Below are 24,152 nucleotides of genomic sequence, written 5' to 3'. Positions count from 1 at the left end.
TGTTAAAGATATCAAGGATATAGCAGGGGGAAAAGGAGCCAGAAATCCTGCCTTCATGGTGCTTATATTCGAGTAAAAGTAACACCATCTACTACATTAAGCAAGAATTTAATTTCCTGAGCCTCATTTCTCCCTTCAGTAAATCTTTATTGCTTATTCCATGCGAGGCAATAGGAATATAATGGCCACAAAAAGAGACATATTCTTTTGCCCTTGTAGGCTTAAAGTGTGGTGGGATAACCAGCAAATAATCACCAAAAAATGTAACTATAGGCTATGATAAGAGCTTTTTTTTTTTTTAAGAGCTCTTTTAAAAAGTATCACCACTTGAAGGATAAGTAAAGATTTAAAAGCTCTGGTGAAGGATAACATCACAGATAAAGGAACCATTACAAGTCACTGATGCTGAAGGGATGGCTGCAAAGTCAACAGGAAGGGAAGGAACAGGTTCAAGAAGGAGTTTAGGCAGGAAAGTGGCATCATGATCCCAGTAGGTTTTTCAAGTGTCCCTGGTATGGGCAACGTGGAAAACAGTATGCGGGTGGTTTAGTTGCTCAGTTGTATCCAACTCTTTGTGACCCCACGGACTCTAGTCTGCCAGGCTCCTCTGGCCATGGAATTTTCCCAGCAAGAATACTGGAATGGGTTGCCATTTCCTTCTCCAGGGGATCTTCCTGACCCAGGGATTGAACCTGCACCTCCTGCATTGCAGATGGTCTCCTACACCTCCCACATTGCTAGTAGATTCTTTACCACTGAGCCACCAGGGAAGCCCATGTGGAAAAGAGCTGGAGGTTTCTCAAAAAACTAAAAATAGAACTACCATATGATCCAGCAATTCCACTTCTGGCTATATATCTAAAGGAAGTTAAATCACTGAAAAAGAGACGTCTGCAACCCCATGTTCACCGCAGCATTATTTACAGTAGCCAAGACATGGAAACAAACTACATGGCCACTGATGGATGACTGCATAGAGAAAATGTGGTGGGTTTATAATGGAATATTACTCAGCCAAAAAAAGAAGGAAATCCTGCCATTTGCAACAAAACTGATAGATCTCATAGTCAATATGCTAAGTGAAGTAGGTCAGAGAAAGACAAATACTATATGAGCTCACTTATCTGTGAAATCTAAAAAACTGAACTCAGGAACAGAGACCAGATTGGTATTGTCAGAAGTGGGAATGAACGGTAGAGGAAATGGGTGAATGTAGACCAAAGGTACAAACTTCCAGTTATCTAAATAATTTCTGGGAATAGCATGTACAACATGATGACTATAGTTAACAATACTGTATTGTACATTTGAAAGTCGGTAAGAATCAGTCTTAAAAGTTAACACAAGTTATAAAAAAGCTGTTAACTATATGAGGTAATGGATGTTAACTTACTGTGGTAATCATTTTGCAATATACAAATCATTATGCTGTATTTTATGCAATGTTACATGTGAATTATATCTCAATAAAACTGAAAAAAATTAATTAAAAATAAATAAAGACTTTTCTGGGTACCATGTGGGGAACACACCAAGGGAGCCCAGACTGCTAAGATGATCAGTTAAAACTCTGACAGCAGTCAGACAAGAAAGGTGGTTTAGATTAGAATGGAATCTCAGTTTCTTCATTTGTAAGAAAATAAAGAAAGCTGAGCGCTGAAGAAATGATGCTTTTGAACTGTGGTGTTGGAGAAGACTCTAAGAGTCCCTTGGACTGCAAGGAGATCAAACCAATCAATCCTAAAGGAAATCAGTCCTGAATATTCATTGGAAGGACTGATGCTGAAGCTGAAACTGCAATACTTCAGCCACCTGATGCAAAGAACTGACTCATTGGAAAAGACCCTGATGTTCGGAAAGACTGAAGGCAGGAAGAGAAAAGGATGACAGAGGATGAGATGGTTGGATGGCATCACTGACTCAATGGATATGAGTTTGAGCAAGTTCCAGGAGTTGGTGATAGACAGGGAAGTCTGGCATGCTGCAGTCCATGGGGTCACAAAGAGTCGGCTATGACTGAGAGACTGAACTGAACTGAAACTAACCTTACCTACATCAGTGTGGTAACAAGGAATCAAATGAAATTGTACATGTAACAGCACAAAAGCTGTATTACTTATCATTAGCAGCCTGCCTCTATCAAAGGGAATTATTATCCTTAAGCCTAAGATTAAGTAAAGTTTCAATCTTCTGTGCCTGCCAGTGGAAAGGAAAAAAGGAAGACCACTCTTGAGCTACCTGGGCTTCCCTGGTGGTTCAGACAGTATAGAACCTGCCTGCCAATTGCAGGAGATGCAGGTTTGACCCCTGGGTCAGGAAGATCCCCTGGACAAGGAATGGCTACCCAATCCAGTATTCTTGCCTGGAGAATTCCATGGACAGAGGGAGAAGCCTGGTGGGCTACAGTCCATGGGGTCCTAAAGAGTTGGACACAACTGAGCAACTAACACTTTTACTTTTCACTTCACTCTTGAGCTACCTATACTTGTAGGTAGGAATTCTACATGAAGACCCAGTAAAAGAAGGCAGGATGCAGAGAGGGCACAAGAAGTACAGAGAAGCTGGGCTCTGTTCTCCTATACCCCTCCAGGGCCTGGTTCAGCCTCACTCCTGGCTAAGAGTGTAACCAACACATCTCTGGCCCCAGCAACCTTAATTTCTTAGGGGCTGACCTTTGGTCAGTCCTTAAGAGCCCTCTGTCTATCCCAAGCACAAGAGATCTGACTGCCCAAGCAAAATACAGCATAAAGAGGACGGTGGGCCTGGATACATCTCACAGGGTTGTAAAAGACCAGGTTTTGTTCAAGTTCAAACAAACTAGGACTGATATTTTTAACTCACCCTTGCAGTATTCCAAGAACCACCTTTCACATTTAATATTTCTTTATCCAAAGATTTCAGTTGCTTTTTAATTTTAAGCTAGAATTCACAGAGAACTATTCTTGGGGGTTCCAAATCTGGCTTACCCAGATGTCTTACATTGGACCAGTCATTTAGCCTCCATCACCCCCTCATCTGCAAAATAGTAAATGATATTTTGATTGTAATATATGAGACAGAATATGGGCATGATACCTAAAACAATACCTGGCCCACATAGTACATTTTTTTTCCATCCAGTACGTTTTAAAAAAATAATAGTCATCGAAGTTTCTATGGTTAAAATATATAGTCTTTAAAAAAAAAAAGGCAAACTACCAGTCACAGTATAATATAAACAGCAGTTTATATCAAAGTTTATATTAATTTTGGGATTAGACTTTGTCACCTAGAATTTCAGAAATTCCCTCTATCACCAAAAAGTAATGATTCCAAACCTAATACAAAAGTCCTAGACAGTTATAATATTGCAATGCTGTTCCAAAAAGGCAGTAAAACTACTGCCTCAACAGCTCTTGTATAAGTTACAAAGATCTTCTCAATTAGCCTCAGGGGTTTAGCCAGGGGGCTTCGGAGCTCAGCCTGGCACCAAACTAACCCAGATGCCTAGAGGGAAGAATCAGCTATCACCAAAAGGCTTTATTAAATCACAAAGCAGCAATCATTCCAGCCAAAGCAGCACAGCTGAATATTCTCAGGTCCTAGCTTGCACCAAGTCATTTAAAAAAGCTTTGAGGTGGGACTTCTCTGGCAGTTGAAGGGCTAAGACTCTACACTTCCACTGCAGGGGGGGTGGGTTTGATCCCTAGTCAGGGAACTAACATTTCACATGCTGTGTGGCATGGCCAAAAAATAAATAAAAAGTGCTACATCTCCTAGACCTCCAAGAGACTATTTTGTACAACTTATACTAATTTACCAAAACATTTGATTCACATCTTTATATGCAGGGATTCTGCAAATATATGAATTCAGGATAAACACTCCAGCAATAAGGCTATTTTGCTAATCACAATTAAGCCCATTTTTTTATTCCTCTCACTGACTTCCAAGATAAAATTCTCTCTCTTGGGTGGGGATAATCGCTCAACAGATACATTTTGATCACTTAATTGATATTATTTGGTAAAGAAAGGGTTCAGTCACCCAGGCTTGTGAAACATTCAGAATTAAAACCCTTTGATGGTTGCCCACTGCTGTCAGGATAAAGACGAAAACATTTTGCGTGGTTGCTGGATGTTGCCAACTTAGTCTCACCTCATCCTCTGCATGCTCCATCCATGCTCACCTTAACTCAGTTCTACAAAAGGGTCAAGTCCTTGCTTTCAGAAGTAACCTTCACTGTGTTGGAATTCAATGACCCGCCATGGTTCCCCTAACATAGCCAATTTCTAATATCTTCAAGGCTTCGGGTCTCTGTATAAGCATTACTTCTTTAAGGAAGCCTCCTCTGAGTCTCTTGAAATTAAACTTGGACACCTAGAATATGGTGCAGTCCACCCCCAAAGTAAATCTCCATGTAATTACTTCCTTCCAGGTGTGGCTTTCCTACTCATCTGTCCATTTCAGAAAGAGGGATGACAGTTGCCCTGGCTCACTTAGCATATAGAAGGCAACTAGCGAAGGTATAATATGGATCTCAAGTATAAAATACTATCTTGTACATTACATTAAAAGTAGTATGAAAAGATGGTGAGTTATCAGAACATCTCTCAATAATAAATGAATGGTTTCCCTGGTGGCTCAGACGGTAAAGAATCTGTCTACAGCGCAGGAGCCTTGAGTTCGATCCCTGGGTTGGGAAGATCCCCTGGAGAAGGGAATGGTTTTGCATCCAGTATTCTTGCCTGGAGTGTTACATGGACAGAGGAGTCTAGCGGGCTACAGTCCAGGGGGTCGCAGAGAGTCGGACATGAGTGAGCAACTAACACTTTTCACACTTTCTTTCACTTCCCAACAATTAAGAATTGTATTTAAGACCCTACACCTCAGGCAGCCTCAAAGGAACAGCAGAGGCAAGAATTTGGGTATCAACACATTTCACAAGCTCAGACAAGTTACTTCATTCTGGGCTTTAATTTTTTCATCTCTAATATGAAGAGATTAAACAAGAAAATCTTTTATTCTCTACCTTACTTATAGTTGTCATTATAAGAGCTAAAAACTAATCCTGAATCTCTCCTATAAAATGAGACTTCAAATACACTTGTGGAAATGTGAAACACATGATCATGTAGGAATGACAACAAAATTGCAAAGTATTATCCTAGAAAAACATCCAACTTGACAATGTAAGTGTAAATAAAGTATTAATACTACATTTTAACACATAACTTATATAAACAAAAAATATTTAAACAAATTATCTTATAAGCAAGAAAATAAATCACAAAACCTGAATTTTGTCAGATCTGCCTATTTCATCAAAATTGCCATTTTTATTTTACTCCTCAAACTCCGTGAATTCTACTTGTTCTCCTCACCTCATTTCAAAAGTCATTTCTGATTACTCCCATTCCTCTGTAAACACTGTTTCCTTAACATTTTGTGTATAATTTGTTCCATGTTATCCTCTACTTAGAGACAACTCAGAATGTTAGAAATAGATAACATTTACTCCAACCCTTTAATTTGCAGATCAGCAAACCAAGAATTAAAAAGACTCAATGACTGGTCCACTGATACACAGCTAGTTAGTAGCACAGCCAAGACTTGTCCACAGGCTGCTTTGTAATTATTGTGGGGTCATTCATGTGTTTCTACAACATTCACCTTCCTTTTAGAAGCTAACACCCTGCCACCTTCTTTGGACCCCACAAAATGTCTCAGTTACCATCTCTGGGGCACCATCTCTGTTTTTCACAATTTCTCATTTCAACCTATCAAAAACCCAAGGAGACAGATTTCTTTAACTTCATTTTATAGTGAGAAAAGTGAGGCTTAAGATGCTAAACCACCCTCAAGCTAGTATATCCTGGCATCAGGGTTTGAGCCCAGGTCTGTCTGATTCCACAGCCTATGATCTTAACCACTACAAACAGGAACTTGTCTACTGTGGACACCAACCAAGCCCCACACAATCACTTTCTGATAGTGGCAACCTGATTAGATCTACATAGGGAGAAGTTACTTTGTTTTGTAACCATGGAGGCAAGCCTCAATCACAGCAGTTTTATTTTATTTCATTCATTCATTCTTTATTACCCCCTACCAAGTACCAGATGGCGCTAGTGGTAAAGAACCTGCCTGCCAATGCAGGAAACCTAAGAGAGGTGGGTTCAGTCCTTGGACTGGGAAGATCCACTGGAGGAGGGCACGGCAACCTATTCCAGTATTCTTGCCAGGAGAATCCCATGGACAGAGGAGCCTGGTGGGCTACAGTCCATGGGGTCGCACAGAGACGGACACAACTGAGGCAACTTAGCAGCAGCACCATGTACCAGAGAGTTTCCCTGGTGGCTCAGCGGTAAAGAATTCACCTGCCAATGCAGGAGACACAGGAGACACAAGTTCAATACCTGGGTCGGAAAGATCCCCTGGAGAAAGAAATGGCCTATGGACAGACAAGTCTGGTGGGCTACAGTCCATGGGTCGCAAAGAGTTGGATGTGCCTTAGCAACTAAACAACCACCATGTACTAGGCACTGTTCAGAGAGCTCATACATTTTTAGTGTTCAGGAAATGGTAGCTTTGATTTTTAACTAGGTCACTGACAACAGCTCCATTCAAGACAATTTACTTTCAATTTGATGGTTTTGAATCCCAGGGTTAAATAATGCTACAGCTTTGTATAGGGCCAATAACATCCTCCTAAGCCTTTGACTTCCTTGGCTGAGCTTCCTGTCCTGATGAGGCGGGCTCTGTAGAAACCATGCTGATGTTATCACAAAAAGAGAGAGAGGTAAGTAACTCTAAAATGACTGTTACACTAATATAAATTAGCTCTTTACTCAGCCCAACCCCCTACCACAAGAATTGGATGCTTCTTCAGAAGTATAATTTACTACCCCTTGGGTTTAAGTCATTAGTTTCAAAGGAGCATACCCCCACCGGCACTACTGACAAAAGCAAGTAGTAATTTCTTTTTTGCTTTTTCTTTTTGGCCACACTGCACAGCATGCAGAACTTCCCTAATGAGGGATCAAACTGGTGCCCTCTGCAGTAGAAGCGCAGTCTTAACCACTGGACCACTAGGGAAATGTGCAAATGGTAATTTCAACTGCTGTCGTGAAAAGGGTTAAAACCTCTCTTCAAAATTAAGACAGTAATTTAATTTTTAAAAAATCCATACTCCAACGTCCTTTTTGTCTAAACTAAACAATTCTTTTCAAAGAAATTAGAACATCAAAGCAAAACTCAGGAGTTTGGCCTGGCAGTCTCAAGACCATTCCTTAGGGCATAGCCCCAAAGCAACCCTAAAGGTTCAGTGAGTGGCCCTGTGCATGGGCCCAGAGCCAAGGGAAGATGTCAGGGCCTCAAGGAAATTCTGCTCCTCTGCCCCATACCCTCTCCCCCAGCTCTTCTGTTTATTGCCGTGTTTACTTTCCATCTTCGTAGTCCCATGGGTTAAAGGGCAAACCTGAGGCAGAGAGAAACCACAGCAAGCCCTAGCCTGTCAGAGGTAAAATGGGAGTCTTCCCAAACCACTTTAAGGCTGAGCAGAACCCACTATCACTGCTTCAAGTCAGACAATTAAAGAGGTCAGTGTTCTAGTCTGACAGGTCTTGAATGGGGATTTTTAAAAAATCAGATTCTCCCTCCAGATATACATGATAGCGTTCCCTTTTCAATGCCATAAGTGTACATTTAACTGGATCTACAAGAAACCACAAATCTTGCTTCCTCTCATTTATATATTCATCCAACAAATATTTATCTATTTGCCTGTTCAGTCAGTGCCAGGTCTGTGTGAAGACTCAAAAGGGAATAAAATATACAAAAATCCCTGTCCTTGTGCAGCTTACAGTCTAGTCAGGGGAGACCAAAACTATAAACAAGGTATATAATTATACATGAGACAGAGGTAAATGCTGAGGAAATTAATAAAACAGAGAAGCTAGGCAGGAAGGTTTGTTTGTGTGCATGTTTGATTGTTTCAAATAAGGACCTAACCCTAACCCTAAGAAGTGAACAGTGTAGATACCTGGGAGAAAAATACTACAAGCAAAGAAAACAGCACATGCAAAGGCCCTGAGACAGAGTGTGTCTGATATGGGAAAGGAAAAGCAGGTCAAGTAGCTAGAGTAGAGTAAGCAAGCCAGAAAACGGAGGGTGAAGTCAAAGAGGTAACAGGCAAGGAGTCATGGGCTGGTTAAGGCTTTATGGATCATTATGAGGATTTGGGTTTTTACTCTGAGAAAGACAGGAACAAGAAGAGTGTTTTAATTAGAGAAATGACAGCATCTGACTTAGGTTTTATCAAGGCCATTCTGGCTACTGAGGGGAGACTACTGAAGAGGGCAGAGGGAAGCACTGCTCCCCACCCTGCAATCTTGAAGCTCTGCTCCTCGCCCTGCAATCTGGGGCAACCATCCAAGCTCTCTGTACCTGGCTGTCCTCATCTTTAGAGGGGCTTGGAAAGGACTATTTCTAAGCCCCAATCTAATCCTAAACTATATGATTCTGAGTTGATTTCCTTTGTTTTTTTCTACAGTTACAATTCATATCAACTGCAAACTTGATCTTTCCCTCAAGCTTTAACAGAAGTGGAACCAAGATGAAGAATTCCATTTGACAACATATATGGCCATGCCCATGCCACACACCCAGGTTACAAAGATGGTAAGACTCAATCCTGCTCTAGGGAAGTCTGGAGAGGAAGAAAGTAAATTCTCAGGAGGGAGCAGGAGAAAGACTCGAAGAGAAATAAAGGGAGGAAGCAATCAACCGCCTGCCAGAAGAGCCACGTGAAACTTCAGCAGAGAAGGTGATGATGGAGTTAAACGGGGGGCCACCAGAAAGAAGGAAAAAGAGGGGATGCTAGAGAAAAGCCCAATCCTAAAGGAGCAGGGCATGAGAGCACAGGGTGTGCTCCGGAAACAGAAGGAGTCTTGTAGGAGCACAGTGAGGTTCATGGGAGAAGTGAAGGAAAACAGCTGAAGAGTAGGCTGAGCCACATTGTGAGTAACCAGACATCCCATGCCAAGGATAATGGAACAGCAGACATTTTAAATAAAAGAAAGGAAAACACAGATCTGTATTTTAGAAGGTACCACGCATAATGGATGAACAATTTGAGAGAGAGATACTGAAACCAGGAAAATCAACTGGAATACATCTACAACAGTCCAGGTGAGGTGATGATTTGGAAATAGAGAAGAACATGCCAATTTCAAGGCTTGACCCATAGACCTAGTTAGCCAATCTCTCTTGTAGAGCTAAGATTGGTGTTTACATGTTAAAATAATGGAGAAATTTAAAGGAATGATAAAACATCATGATACATTGGAAATTATATGAAATTCCAATTTCTGTGTCCATAAATAAAGTTTCCTGGAACTCAGGGAAAATAAAGAAAATACCAACTGAGATCTGCTAAAAGTAAGACACCATGAGATTGGTGTGAGTCGGCTGGAGGAGGTAAACAAAAGGAAATTGAGTATGCCTGAGGATCCTAGCTTGGCACTGGTGCCACTTACTGACATGGGAAATACAGGAGTTGGGAGCTGGGGACCACAGAGAAATCGTAGACTGGGACTGGGACTTCGTTTTTTTGGTTTTATTGTTGTTGTTTGGTTTTTCAGCTCGCTCCAGGGGCATGTAGCGTCTTCCCAGATGGCACAGTGGTAAATAATCTGCCTGCCAAAACAGGAAATGCAAAGAGACACAGGCTCAGTCCCTGGGTTGGGAAGATGCCCTGAAGTAGGAAATGGCAACCCACTCTAGTAATCTTGCCTGGGAAATTCCACGGACAGAGGGGCCTGGCGGGCTCCAGTCCCATGGAGCTGCAAAGGGTCGGACAGGACTGAGCAACTGCGCACATAACCAGGGGCATCTGGCATCTTAGTTCCCCAAACAGGGATGGAACCCACACCCTCTGCAACGGAAGCAGGAAGTCTCAACCACCGGACCGCCATGGATCTTAGCTTTAACAGAAAAACCGACAGAATCGCCAGGTAGTTGCTGGAAATAAGGAGACAGATGCATGAAACTGGGAGTTAGGTGGCCACTGAGACATAGAAATATGAGTCACACTGAACGACCGAGGAGTGGAGGGAAACGGGCGGATGGAAACTGGAAAACGACCTACACAGAACAAGCACTGAGAAGGAAGCCTGAAGAGATCGGGCGGGGAGCGGGGGAACCAGGGCAACGTAGTTCCAGGAAACCCAGGTAATAAAACGTGGGAGAGAGTAAGGCACCAGAGAGAGGACGCTCAAGATGCTGACTGAAAACAAGCTGGGAATTTTGCACCTCGCACCTTCTCTGGCACCCGCCCATCTTGGGTGGCGGTGCAGTGGGCGTGGGAGCCGGCCCGCTGGAGGCCGAGGAGTTCGCCAGAGGTGAGAAGAAAGGAGCCAATCGCTGAACACCACTAGCCCCGAAGGACGACGTTGTTATGAAAGATTCTGTACCATCAGGAAAGTTTTATTCAACACTCTGGAGGCTTAAGGTGTGAGAAACAGGAACTAAGATCTGTTGGTGGTGATCTTCTGGCGGTAGAAAGGAGATTTCTTAGTTAACACCTGGGTCTCAGGGGACCACTAATCCTGAAACTAGCAGCAGGCTTTATTTAAGAAAGGCTAGTTGCTTCCGACAAGTACTGAGGACAATAGATTCACTCACACGTCACCCAACTCCCAGCGAGGCTTCTCACCTCCGATTGTTCTCACACTAGCAAACCTAGTCTTTCTCCCAGAGCAGCTTTATACTAATCCGTAGGGACTACATCTTCATTCAAAGCATAGTATAGGGAAAAGAAAGAAGTGAAAGTGTTAGTGGCTCAGTCCTGTTAAACTCTTTGCGACCCTTGCACTGTGGCCGGCCAGGCTTCTCTGTCCAGGGATACTCCAGGCAAGAATACCGGAGTGGGTTGCCATTCCCTCCTCCAGGGGATCTTCCTCATCCAGGGGTCGAACTTGGATCTCCTCCATTGCAGCCAGATTCTTTACGGTTTGAGACAGGAGGGAAGCCCACAAAGCATAGTATAAAGTGTAATAAATAAACCATAGCCCCAACTAGCTGGGATGATGCTGGAAAGCCATAATCTGGCACCATTCAGACAGGAAAAGGCTTTACCAGTAATACCAGCTGGGTCCCAAAACACTGGGACCAAGCCCCTCAGTGTCAGCAGAAGCCGCCTAACTGCTCCTCTATTTGCACTCTGAGAAACAAAAAGGAGCTGAAGGAGGAAGTGTCTTTAAACCTAAAATTATTCTTAATTTCCAATACAGAATGCTTGAAAAAAAAGTGGAAAGCCAACAGAATAACTAGCAGATTTTTTTTTTTTTTTTACTGCGAGCCTATGGTCCTTTCTCCTTTACCCTCTGAAAAAAATCAACCCAACCCCCAAAATGATCATTTTTCTTGGCCTAATTTCCCTATTTTTGTGATTTATAATTGGAAACAGACTGCTTTTTCCTGGCTTCAGGGAACAGGATCTTCAGGGTTATAAGAGTTGCCAACTACAGAATCTCAACCTTAGCAAAATTTCTTTTGCAAACCTATTACCTATGTAACTACTAGAAATATATATTAATTCCCCCCAAAAAAGTTAAATTTAAATGCCTTATATTATGCAAAAGTGAATTTTCTCCTGACAAATTAGACAACCCCCCCCCCCCTTCCTAGCCTCCCTACTCAATGAAGCTAAGTGGAATCCTGCTTTGTGTTCAGTTATCTCCCATCTGAACATCATCAAAGCCTTATCTAACAAGGTATCTATATAGGATACTTTCTGGAAGCATTTTTTTTTAATTTGGTAGAACTGCTTCTACGGGAAATCTCCCTGTTTGCCCACACACTGAATAAAATTAAAACCTTCAATATCTTAGCAGCCATTCTAGAAATGAAATATAAAGAGGCCACAAACTGAAAAAAGCAAATGTACCCCCCAAAAATATGAAATGTATCAAGTAGGTCATCGTTTCCCCTGGCTACTGTGTCAAAAACATGATGCATCCAATGGCTGCAAAGCTTTGTAATGGATGAGTATGATGGATTCAAAACAAAAAAAGCAGCTGCTATGTATTTTTTCATGATTCAGAGGGCACATTATAAATATACGGCAAATAGCTGTGTTGTTGTTTAGTCGTTAAGTCGTTTCTGACTCTTTTTGTGACGCCATGGACTGTAGTTCGCCAGGCTCCTCTGTCTGTGGGGTTCACTAGGCAAGAATACTGGAGTGGGTTGCCATTTCCTTCTCCAGGGGATCTCTCTGACCCAGGGATCAAACAGACGTCTCCTGCACTGGCAGACAGATTCTTTACCACTGAGCCACCCAGGAAGCCCTAACTATCTCTATAAATTTAAACACAAAAATAAGAAACTAAGAGGAATGTCTGCTCAGAAAGGCTTTGACAAATAGAGACCAACAACAGTAAACATACCCATTTGGAAGATCAGAAACTTCTCCCACACATATAGGGAAGACCTTACATGCAGTGATGCAAAATGTATGTAATGAGTCAATGGTGCTTTCCCTCAAAGTTGAATTTCATTTGCCAGTCAATTGCACAAAGTATAATATAATAAAATGAGATACTTATTCTTTATGGACACTCAGAAGGAGAGTTTTGTGTTTGGGTATGTTTTGTTTTAAAGAAAAATACAAGAAAAGAGATAACTCAAAACAACATGGGGAGTATCACACAAAAATATTTAGGGTACCACATGAACACAAGGTTTTGAGATTGGAATCTAAATATTTCACCTCAAATAACCTTCTAAGTATTTAAAAAAAAAAAAAAAGCAACATTCTATTCCAGCAATCATCATGCAGTTAATTATAAAATGAAATTTGCAAATAGCCACCAGTGTATTTTTGCATCCAATGAACAATTTCATATGTCAAAACACATAAATCACTAAAAATGCTAACAGAATTATACTCCCAAAAGGGAATCTTTTCACACACCAAATGGAATTAAGTATTCATCAAGTTTCCATTAATCAAATAGGATAATCAGAATTTAAAAAAGAAACCCTAAGTTCTGCTGGGCCCTCCACCTGGCCCACTTGGTGTTCTTACCATCACTGGTGCTTAGTCATCACACCGGTAAACTCCAGACCTTTTCCCCAGGCAATCTGATCACAGGAGGGCTCAAGGACCAGTACCTGTAAAGATTGTTTTCTAAAGATCATTTTTTTTCAGGGACTAATCAACTTAAATGTGTTTGTACAAATGGTCCATCGGCAAATTCAAACAAAAAGCTGACCTTCAGCCTGTACCAGGAAAATGAATTATGAGCTTGGAAGCACAAACAAGCAGGTGCTTCTTCCTTCTTCTGCAAAAAGTACCCAACCCTGAAGTCCCCTTTCTCCCAGAGCCCGGTGTCCAAGAAATAAGGGAAAGTATATGCCTCCGGATCACCATCCTTTTTCTTAAAGTGAAGACAGGGCTGACACTTCAAACTAGATTCTAAATTATTACTGTGGCAACAATTTAAAATTAAATCCTAAAAATGAACTTTGTCAGGCTAAAGGAATCACCAGCACTAGCAACAGACAACCTTTTTTTTCCTATAATTATCTTAAGCAGGAACTATCAAGGTAGCCTAAGGGTCTGCTACTGGATACCCTGTTTCAGACCTTGGGGGATAATCTCAATTTTAAATATGGTCTCCATCCCTTATACCTCCAGTTGTTAGCCTACTAAGTCTTGTTGTTTGACCCAGAAAACTGAAGAGTAAAACATGCAGATGAAGGTCCAAATAAGAGGGACCCCATGCAGAAAATTTAAGAATGTTGCTTCAGACATTAAATACTGAATGTCTTGGTGGAGAAATAAAAACAATTTCCTCCTAAAAGAAGGCAAGAGGCTCGGAAATCTGTGCTAAATCTTAAAACTTTGCAAACAGAGAAAATAAATCTCAATGTCCGTTAACAAACAAATGTGCTATTTCAAAAGAAATAAAACAAGAAATCTAGAAATGGACAAAGCCCAGGAAATGGACCCAAATCCTTTTTTGTAAGGCACTTCCAAGTTGTGATTTATTTCAGCTTGACTAGAAACCGAACAAATCAGCAATAGCTTGTGTTTTATGAAATGCTACAAAAAGACAATGCTATCATTCCAAGTGTTATTCTGAAGATGTGGAAGTCTCAAATGCCTTAGATTCACTCTTTTATATTCCAAACTATCCATGTTCCTAAAGGCAATACAAGATTGCTCCTAAGTTAAAGACCCCCAAATCACTATCTAACTTGAATCATGCAAAGTTCAAAAAGTAGTTAACATTTTAAGTTTCAAAATTTCAAAAGAAGTTTAAAAATATAAGCAAAATGCTCCAGTGGAGAGACTGAAACAGAGATAAAATCAATTATAAAATAACTGTTGAATTAAAAGAAAAAGAAGAAAAGCCAGAGTGTCCTCATTAACTAATGAGTCTGACAATTATAATTAGTTTTTGTCCAACAGCAATGACGGAAGAAAAAAATACATTTTCAAAATGGATTATCAAGAACAGGGGTAATTTAAAATGACCACAGATCATATTCATCCAGGAAAAATATTACAGCAATGTTTATACTTACCAGTGATCCTCTAAATGTTAACAGTTCTGCCTGTTAAGCTTAAAATGTAAAGTCAGAAATTGCCACAAATTTATGATCCTGGGAATTTGGTCAACAGTTAGATATTAAAGAGTCCGCAGAGACCACCTTCTCAGTACTCAAAGGACATTTGAGTTCTCCGTGTGCTTAGGCCCAGAGCAGGCCCTCAGAAAAGCAAGAATCACTTGACTTTTACAAGATACAATCAAGTTTGCATGCAAAAAGAAAGATTAATTCCTTTGAGGCTTCAAAAGAATGGGACAATACTTCTCTTTAAGCAAACCAATTTTGTCAATAATGGTGGTTTTAAAAAAAAAAAAAAAACAGGCTTTCCTAAACCCTAGGAAGCCTTAAGGCATCCTGCTATCAGAGGACTGAAAGAGGATGGCTAACTCCAACACCAGGAACCTTAAGCCTATTAGGCAGTTGGGGGTTGCTACTTGTTTGCTGAATAAGTAAACTAAAAGACCATGGAAAACTAAATTAGACTAAATAAAATGCTACTCTGAAGTGTAACTGCAGTACTGAGATTTAGAAAGAAAGGACTAAGTTTGAAAGTTACTTTAAAATAAAATCCACTTGACCCTAACTTGGTAAATGAAATAAAGTACCTGATACTCAAGAAGCAAGGAAGGAAACTGACCTACAAAATTGCAGAGATGAAAAACTTTCTTAAAAACTTAGTTTAACTGCTTTTCCAAGCATGTTAATTCCTAAATATTGCTTATATATTTATCTATAGACACACTGCAACTATACTAAACAAACATGTTATTTCTGGACTATTATCATACTAAAATATAAGCCTCTGAAGAATGCACTGGAATAGAAATGCTGCTATTCAACATAACAATTCCTTATTGTCTGGCACTCAGATGTTAATGAAAAATGATAATGACAGGATTGTGAGAACACCAGCCTTCCTGAGAACAAATTCACTATATCCACTCTTCTACAAAAGACAAATGAGCTTCATTATAAAAGAATTCACAATGCATCTCTCTGGACTCCCAGTTCTCCTAGATAGTTTGAAATATTATTCAAAGTTCACAAAATTATTTTACATATGCCTCTTAACGAAAACAAATGGAAATAAACTGTGTGTGTATTTAATATCTGTCCACACACCACAGAGTTCTAGACATATATCCAATATATAGGCCCTATCCTCAAAGTTATTCTTACACTCATCAGTTGAAATTAAACCCAGTTCTCCATAGTCAAGTCAGAAAGCAACTTGGTTATTTTGCTAGATAAAGCCACAACATTTTCCATTCCTGAAATGTATGAATACTCTAAAAAAAAAAAAAAACTGGTTTAGGTGCCTAACAGACATCAATACACAGTGTGCTATGCTCCCCCTATTGGCTAATATTCAAAATAACAATGAATTCCCCAGGGGGTGCCTTTGAAGTGCTGGGGTTCAAAAGTAAGTTGGTGATTTTTATGTTTAAAAACAAGAGGTGGGTCAACAGTTGTTAAGCAAAGGTACCATATAATGGTCAGATTCCATCAAAACAGGAAAAATTAAAGTTGACAAATGACAAAGACCAACTGAAGGGCTGAAAACATGCTGAAGCCTTGAAACACTAAACAATGCAGAACTGAAGCCAAAGGCAGAGAACACCAAGAAACAGAGCAACATCCTCTAACTGACACAATGGCATGAAATCAATTTCATTTTAATAGCCCTTAAGGGGGTAAGAATTATTTCCCTGACTCCTGTGCCAACCCCAAGCTGTTTCCTAAGGAAGCCAAGTAACACTGACCAGCAACGTCTGGAGAATCAATATGAGAAATGAAGTTTAAAGATCTGAATTAATTAATATAAATCAGAGTTCTACTTATAATTATTTGGAGCCAGTTTCAGAGAAGCTGAAATTTGGCACCCCCGCGGGTAGATCACCTAAATTAATCACGGATACCTGATTTGTGTTTCAAGAGATGTGTGTTCAACTCAGTGGGAAGTTGAAGGATGGGAAAAGCTGCCCGGACTCACCGCACACAAATCTGACTGCACTTGCTGCTCTCTGCTGAGTGGCTAAGCTAGCTCTGGAGTCAGAACTAACAGTTGTGTAATAGCCTGGGCAAGTAACTAACCTCTAGTGTCTTATCTGCAAATTAGGGCTATTAATAGTGTTTTTTCCAGAGAGTTGGTGTAACGATTAAGTGTCCATAAGGCATTTAGGAGAGTGTCTGGCACAGAGTTTGAGCCCAATAAACGTTAACTTTTATTATTTCCGGAAAGTAGCTAATTTCACACTGAAGTACCTGTTTGCAACCTGAAGTACTATTCCAGGAAAATTAAAAGGTCTTGACATGTGCTTTGCTACTTGTGGGAGACTTATCTCCTCCCAAACCGATCGCTTATTTCTCTTGGAAGGGATGCAGAGTTCAGAAAAAGTCTGGTTCCGCATCTCAGTCTGTCATTCCTACCAACCTTACCCTCCACGCTCCTGTCCAGTCTCCACTAGGCTCAGGACAAGCACAGCTAATAGCGGTGCAGAGGCACTGCTCTAGTACTTTACATATTTTAAATCATTCAATCCTCACAGTAACATTGAGGCCAATACTATTACACTCCCATTTCACAGCTAAGGAAATGGAGTGATTTTCTTCTCTCAGCTCTTTTTTGTAGACACTAAATCCATTAAGCTCTGCTCGGTCAAGGTGGGAGCCAGTATTGGCGGCTCAGGTGGTAAAGAAACTGCCTGCCAAGCAGGAAATCCAGGTTCCATCCCTGGATCGGGAAGATCCCCTGGAGAAGGGAAAGGCAACCCACTCCAGTATTCTTGCCTGGAGAATTCCATGGACAGAGGAGCCTGGGGAGCTAGCCACAGTCCATTCCAGTCCATGGGGTCGCAGAGTCGGTCATGAATGAGCAACTAATACACACACTCTGTCAAGGTAATTCACGTTTGACAAGCTGGCTCCCTACACCAAATGATTCTGGAAAGTGAAGCAAATGCCCTAATAAGAGCAAGACTGCAAGAAGATTCTCCTAGCAACAGTCCAAGAGTTTCCAGATTATTCTAACCAAATGAACATGCTAAGGGAATCCTTCAAAACAAACCGGGAAAGGTGGCTAGTAAGTTAAAGCGGGAGGGAGGATCCTCTGCGGGGCTGTGGGCTGCAGCGCTCGGCGCCACCCGCAGTGCACCCCGAGGGCGCGGCCCGCGGGGAGTGAAGCTCCCGTTGGTGCGCGAGTGCCGGGGCCGCAGCCTCGGCAATGGCAATTGAGTATAAACCCACAACAAGTCTCTCCCACCGACGCTGTCACGCGCCCAGCGGGAAGTGGCCAGCGCGCCCCGCGGAGGTCAGAAGAAACCGCGGAAAGGAAGAGTGAGGGCAGGCGCGGAGCAGATGTCCTCCCCAGCACACCGCATCGCCCGGAGCGCTGCCCACCCGGGACGGCCGCTGCCCTGTGCACCTCACAGCGTAAACACCAACCTACCAACGCCGCCCCCAAGAAGCCCAGGGGTCCGGGCGGCCGGAGCGATCCCGGCCGGGAAACAGGCGCGGAACCCAGCGCAACGCCAACAGCCCCCGCGCAGCCTGGAGAGCCCTCGGCCGGCACGGGTGCTGGGCTAGCCTGGCGGCCAAGGGCGTCCCGGCGCGGGCTGCAGCGCCGCTAGGCTGAGCCCGCACGTACCTCGGAGGCGGTGTGTCAAACGGAGATCCACCCGCCGCAAGTTGCAGGAAAGCAGAGCAAAGTTTCCCCGCCCAGCGCCCGGCGGCCGCGAGCTCCGGCAGCTGCTGCGCCGCGGCGCAACTACGCCATCCCGACCCGCCGGGGACTTTCTCCTCCTGCAGGGAGCTCGGGGAATCGCGCAGGGAAAGTGGCCGAGCACGAGAGCCGCCGACTTCCCTCCCTCACTCACTAGGAAGAGGAAAGCGCCACTCGGCGTCCCCGAAACCCTCGATTACCCCCATCGGGCCGACCCAGCGCACTCGCTCCCCCTCACACACGCGGGCGGGGATGGGCAGGACGCCACAGCAATCAGCGCGCGGGAGGAAGGGCGCTCCTCCTCCGCGGTCCCCACCGGAGCTCCGGGCCGCCGAGAAACTCCTCCTCCCGCCGCCCGCCTCTCCTCTCTCCTCCCCCTTTTCCTCTCGGGCTGATGGATGAGCCCCGAGCGCGGCCGGAGCCTGCGTTTCCCTTCGGACCGAGGAGGGAGGGAGAGGAAAGGAGTACTGGGAACGGCTGGGGTGCTGCGCGCCCAGGTTGGGACGGTCGGCCGTGGGGGAGGGGGTCCTCCGAGAAGAGCCACACTGGGGCAGCGAGCAGGGGGCAGGGGTGGAACGTGGACGCGAGCGGCAGGGATTCCCATCCTCCAACTAGGTGTTTCCAACTAGAGCTCTCTGGAAGAGTTGGGTTATTTGGTTCCCTCCGTCTAGATATAAAATTTCTAAAACTTCGGGTAATCTGATCACACCCTCTTGCCTACACCCTAGCAAAGGCTCCCACGCGCACATTCATTCTGTCCCTGCTTGTTTTTCCCACCTGCAGTCCTGCTTGCTGTGTATTAAGATGCGTTCTGATGGTGGGTCTTGCCTCCTCCTAACAGCTGAGAGTGCCTAACCCAGCCATTACCCCCTGCTCGGAGCTTGGTCAGCATTGCTGGCATTATCCCTAGATGGGCGCGATGTAAGTGAAGGTGTTGACGCTGCTTCCTGCGTGCAAGTCCGGGTGGACTGACTGCTGCAGGGGTTGATGAGCGCTGTCATCAGAACACCACTTTGATACTCCTTTTTTACACCTGGTTTTTCTGTTAAAAGATTTCTTAAACAAAGGACACTGTTTTACCAAGAAGCTGGTGAAATAACTCTAGGCTGACTGGTTTCAGAGACCAGACGTTCTGTCTTGATTCTGCCCTTTGACAAGATGTGGAACCTTGGACTATCGGCTTCAACACTCCAAGTCCGTTTTCTCCTCTGTTAAATGAGGAGCTTGGCCTAGGAGACTTCTTCAAATCATAAAAGGTTATGGTCCTAGGCTTTTAATCGCTAGAGACTAGAATGGGAAAGTTTCTTATATTATTACTTCTGCAATATTATTATTTGGAAAGTTATTGGGTTTTCCTACTTTGAGAGAAGAGGAAGTGTTTCTCCTCTTTTTTCTCTTGTACCTATACAGAGAGAACTCACTCAATTGGAGATATTTCCACAAAAGCCAAATCATTATTGAATCACCTGGATTACTGCAAAAATCTCTAAAGTGAACAATTCATTCCTTACCAATATTTATTGAACACCTATTGTTTGAAAGGCTTGAGTGAAGCCTTGGAGAAATATATACGGCTAATGCCTTGTTGGAGCCAACAGTCTAGGTAGAGTTATCTCAGTTGTGATAGAGTCTCTCTAGATTCAAGGACTTAGACTTCTCATAGACTCAAATTACACAGTATTCGTGCCTCAAACCGTCAAGTTTTAGCTTCCAGAGCAGACATGAACACTTAAACTGGGTTTGAATATTTAATCCTACCTTTAAACATATCAATCATGTTAAAGCTTTTTAATTTCTAAATAAAATGACGTAGAAGTAGAGAGAGAAAAACCAAGTCCTAGATAACAGTCTTGTCTTTAGAGAGTGATGAAGTAACTGTTCACAATAATCAGATTCTCAATAGTGTAACCAATTATGTGTAACTCAATACTGGACAATTATTCTGTGCCAGGCAGAGTTCTAAACATTCTATGTACCTAAACACATTTACTTCTCAAGCCCTATAAAGCTGTATACAAACTGAGGCCTATGTGCAAACCTACCTTAAGGCCTTAGAATTTGCTAAGATAGTACGTATAATAAATGAGAGAGTCAGAATTCAAATCCGTATCCATCTAGCTCAGAGCCCAAGTCCTCAACCACCAGGACATTGTTGTTGCGCTTCAGTCACTAAGTCATGTCCAACTATTTGTGACCCCATGGACTGCAGTACGCCAGGCTTACCTGTCCTTCACTCTCTCTCGGAGTTTGCTCAGATTCATGTCCAGTGAGTTGGTGATGCTATCTAAAGATCTCATCCTCTGTCCCCTCTTCTCCTTTTGCCTTCAATCTTTCCCAGCCTCAGGATCTTTTCCAATGAGTCAGTTCTTTGCACCAAGTGACCAAAGGGTTGGAACTTCAGCATCAGCCCTTCCAGTGAATATTCAGGGTCGATATCCATCAGGATTGACTGGTTTGATCTCCTTGGATGTACTACCTGTCATCAGAAGCTTTACATTATTGGCAAAATGAAGAAAGGTTTGAGGAGTTTATTCCATTGGGATTTTTTTCCCTCAAAACATCTTTAAAATTTAAGGCTATTTAATTAGTTTCTCTAGCTGATATGGAAAAATCCAAGAAATTATGTCAGAATTTGCAAAACTCACAATGTCTACATAGGTGTTTTCTCTCAATCTTTATGCTAATAATGTGATATTATTTGCAGAAATACAGACACCTGAAGCATAGAGCAAAGGTTTTAAACAAAATTTTGGTTCCCCAGTCAAGGGGTTCTCCAGAAAAGGAGTTCCCTTACATTTTAATAATACAGTATTCACTGATTTCTAGAGGGAATAAATCCTCTCCTTTGATCCGTCTCTTACAAATTAGGACTTTGTTCAAGTTACAGGATTTATTCCCATAAGATACAAACTTCCTTTGTTTCAAGGTGGTGTCTTAGTCATTTGTTCCAAATTTTTTCAAAAAGAATTGCAAGCAGAGAGGTGAGATAAAGAGGTGCACTCTATCTTACTTGCAAAGAAAAAAGGTTTGACAGCAGAGTGTCGAAATTTACTGAGACTGTTTCTTGCAAGGACCCACCCTTCCTATAGATGTGGACCCACTTCTTTACAACAGTGGCATGTCCCCAGATTCTGTTGTTTAGCAGACAACTGAACAAATTCAAACTGCTTGTGTTCCTTGCAGAAGTCAACACCTCGAAATGCTAAAAGACTGTATCATTAGAAAATCATTTGGTTGTTTTTCTTTTCTAAGTCCTCCTTTAGTATTTAGCATATGCTTTGCACTTTACAAATCATAGCTCATTCAATCCTTATAACACTCTGTCATCCTCATTACAGATTAGAAAATGATGCAGAGAGTGAAGAAACTTGCACAAAGTCACACAACCAGCAACTTGGCTGGTTGACCCAGAGTGTGCTCTGAACCTCCACTTCATGCTGCTACAGGTGAAAATAGAGCCCCATCCACTCAAAGCAAGAGTCATATTCTTAAAGCTCAATTCTTTTTTTTTTTAAAGCTCAATTATTAAAAGTTTCAAAAGATAAAGTTTGTTGAGAAATATTACCCTCCACCACCACATAAAAATCAATTCCTTTCACCCAGGAAAGAGAAGAGAAGAGACACTAACTTTAAAGTTTGTCTGAAATAGCCAAGATCTTAGAAGCAATTGCATAACTCCTCTTAAGAATGTGTGACAGAACATGAACCAACTGTTCCAAAATTGTTGTGACAGGAGACTGGTCTACAAACTACAGTCTGTGCTCCTATTTTCTGCTCGGCTGACCTATTATTACAGCAAGATTTATGACTTATTTCTAAAATTTGCCCATAAAGATTCCAATTCATACCTGTAGGTGTTTTATATATCACCATAACCTAAAAGCCATAATCTAAAGCCACATTTTCTCTATCTATATCCAAGATTAGAATATGATTTTCACTGATAAAATTTGCAGCTGGCAAACTTCAAATTAATGAGGAAAAAAATACTCTCAGATGAGCCTGTTTGCAGAGCAGAGCCCAAAACAGACACCTGATTCAGGCCTGGTGGATTCCTCAGAGAATTTAGAAATAAAAATCCAAAGCAAATTCCCTTCCAGTAAGCCCGAGTTCCTGCAAACTTGACATTTCCTGTGCCTGTGCGGAGCCTCCAATGGCAGTTTCCACAATGCACCTTCAATTTCCCTCTCAGCGGGTCTTCTGAAAAAGCAGGAAACCTCACACCATTTCAAAGGAATAGCAAACCCCACTGAGATCCCTGTGGTCTTAGCTCCCTAGGGGATGGGGCCAAGCCTCTGCTCTCCCTGCCTGTGCAGAGACTCCAGAGGGAAGGCTTCTCCCTGGCCCCCACCTCCATAGTTGCCCTGCAGAGAACTTTTGTTTTGGCCTAGAGAAGGGAAAAAATCACAAACATCCTATTTTGTGACAGGGGGACCAAAAAAGACCAAGAGCCCCATGCACATATATTAATATCTGTGAATGTTACAAATCTTATTACTTTCATTTAATGAATATGAGAAATGCTGAAACACCACTTGTAAAAATACCAAAATTTAATATTGCCATTGCTATTGATCCTCTGTTCTCATTGTTATTGTTCCCCTTTCTGAGCACTCACTCTGTGTAAGCCCTTGTTACAGGTTTAGCCTTATAAAATTTATTTCCTAACATACTTTGAAAATGAATAACTCCATGTATTTGTTAAAATTACCTGTTATAACATTTCTTTAGGTTACTCTCACAATGTTTGGTTTTTGTGTTTTTTTTTTCATGCAATCTTAGGAGGAGAATTTCTCAACTGGGTCCTGGAGATATAGTCTTTAGAATTTAGTAATAAGTTGAGTAAGAAATGTGCTTTCATTTTGCATTTTTTGTTTTAATGATAATCTTAAAAAGCTGTGTTAATCCTCTTTTGGGGGAAGGGGGACAGGGATAATTAAAAAACAATAGACTTTCCCATAATAAAAGATTCTTATTTCTCAGGTCAATGTTTTTTGTCTTTTGAAGTGGGAAATTCTTTTCTAGAGGTGCCTAAGAATTTTTTTTTAAGGGTCCTTAACTTCTTAACATTTCAAAAATTTGCTACAGAATTTTAAATTAAATTTTCCTTTACCATTTCCCCAGTTTACCCATATATTTTCTGGAAGATGTTATACTCTCTCATGAAAAACCAACCAATATTCATTGACATTTGTTAAGCCATATAAAGCGTCGAAAGATACATATAGAAGTGATACAAAATACAATAAAAAGATAACTAAGGAATAGGAAAGTATTATATGTGAAGTATCAACTGTGACATTGTGTACTAAAGAACGGAGATGACCCTTGGTCTGGGTTGATCTGAGACTATGAGAAGGGAGCCAAGGATGCATCGGATGCAGAGGAGGGAAGGAACATTCTGAACAATGGCAAAGGGATGCTAAGTCTATAAAGCAGGAGCACCTAAGAGACTGGTCCCAAGAAAGACGCTAAAGTAAGAACAGCCTATTCACTAAGACACTAAGAGGACCTCTCATAGTCTGAAAATCCCGTTTCCTTCAGTGTCAATAAGAAATCCAAGCCTTCTTAGTCATTGCTCATCACCTGGATTCTTACCACCACATGGCTTTGAACATTTCCTAACTAATCTTTCTCATTTTCTCAACCTTCCAGACCTTTCCAGTTTGCATCTGGAACTTATGACAAATTACCAGCAAAATCCCTTGTATATTCACCTCTGGAAATTTCAGTCACCAAAAATGAAAGTTATTTGACTTTCTCCCCTCCCGGGACCTGTTCTTCCTTCCCACTTCAGTCGCCTAGAAACATGATCTTGTCCAGGTCATTTCCA

The 24,152-nt window shown here is 41.9% G+C and overlaps 1 protein-coding gene across 3 annotated transcripts in view; it reads right to left on the bottom strand.

Annotated features, from left to right (window-relative positions):
* The window catches only part of TGFBR3 (transforming growth factor beta receptor 3), a 196,257-nt gene extending 177,672 nt beyond the window's left edge, over window positions 1-18,585 (bottom strand). For 2 of the 3 annotated variants that reach the window (XM_070467774.1, XM_070467776.1), the window contains exon 1: window positions 18,245-18,585. The gene's annotated coding sequence lies outside the window, so the exon portion shown is untranslated. Of the gene's footprint in view, window positions 1-13,069; window positions 13,156-18,244 lie in introns of all 3 variants that reach the window. The other variant, XM_070467775.1, reaches the window with a different exon arrangement.
* Between the last annotated feature and the right edge of the window lie 5,567 nt (window positions 18,586-24,152).

This window comes from Odocoileus virginianus, chromosome 5 (assembly GCF_023699985.2).
Source record: "Odocoileus virginianus isolate 20LAN1187 ecotype Illinois chromosome 5, Ovbor_1.2, whole genome shotgun sequence".
NCBI classification, from domain to species: domain Eukaryota; kingdom Metazoa; phylum Chordata; class Mammalia; order Artiodactyla; family Cervidae; genus Odocoileus; species Odocoileus virginianus.
This window is presented reverse-complemented; position numbering and strand designations above follow the sequence as displayed.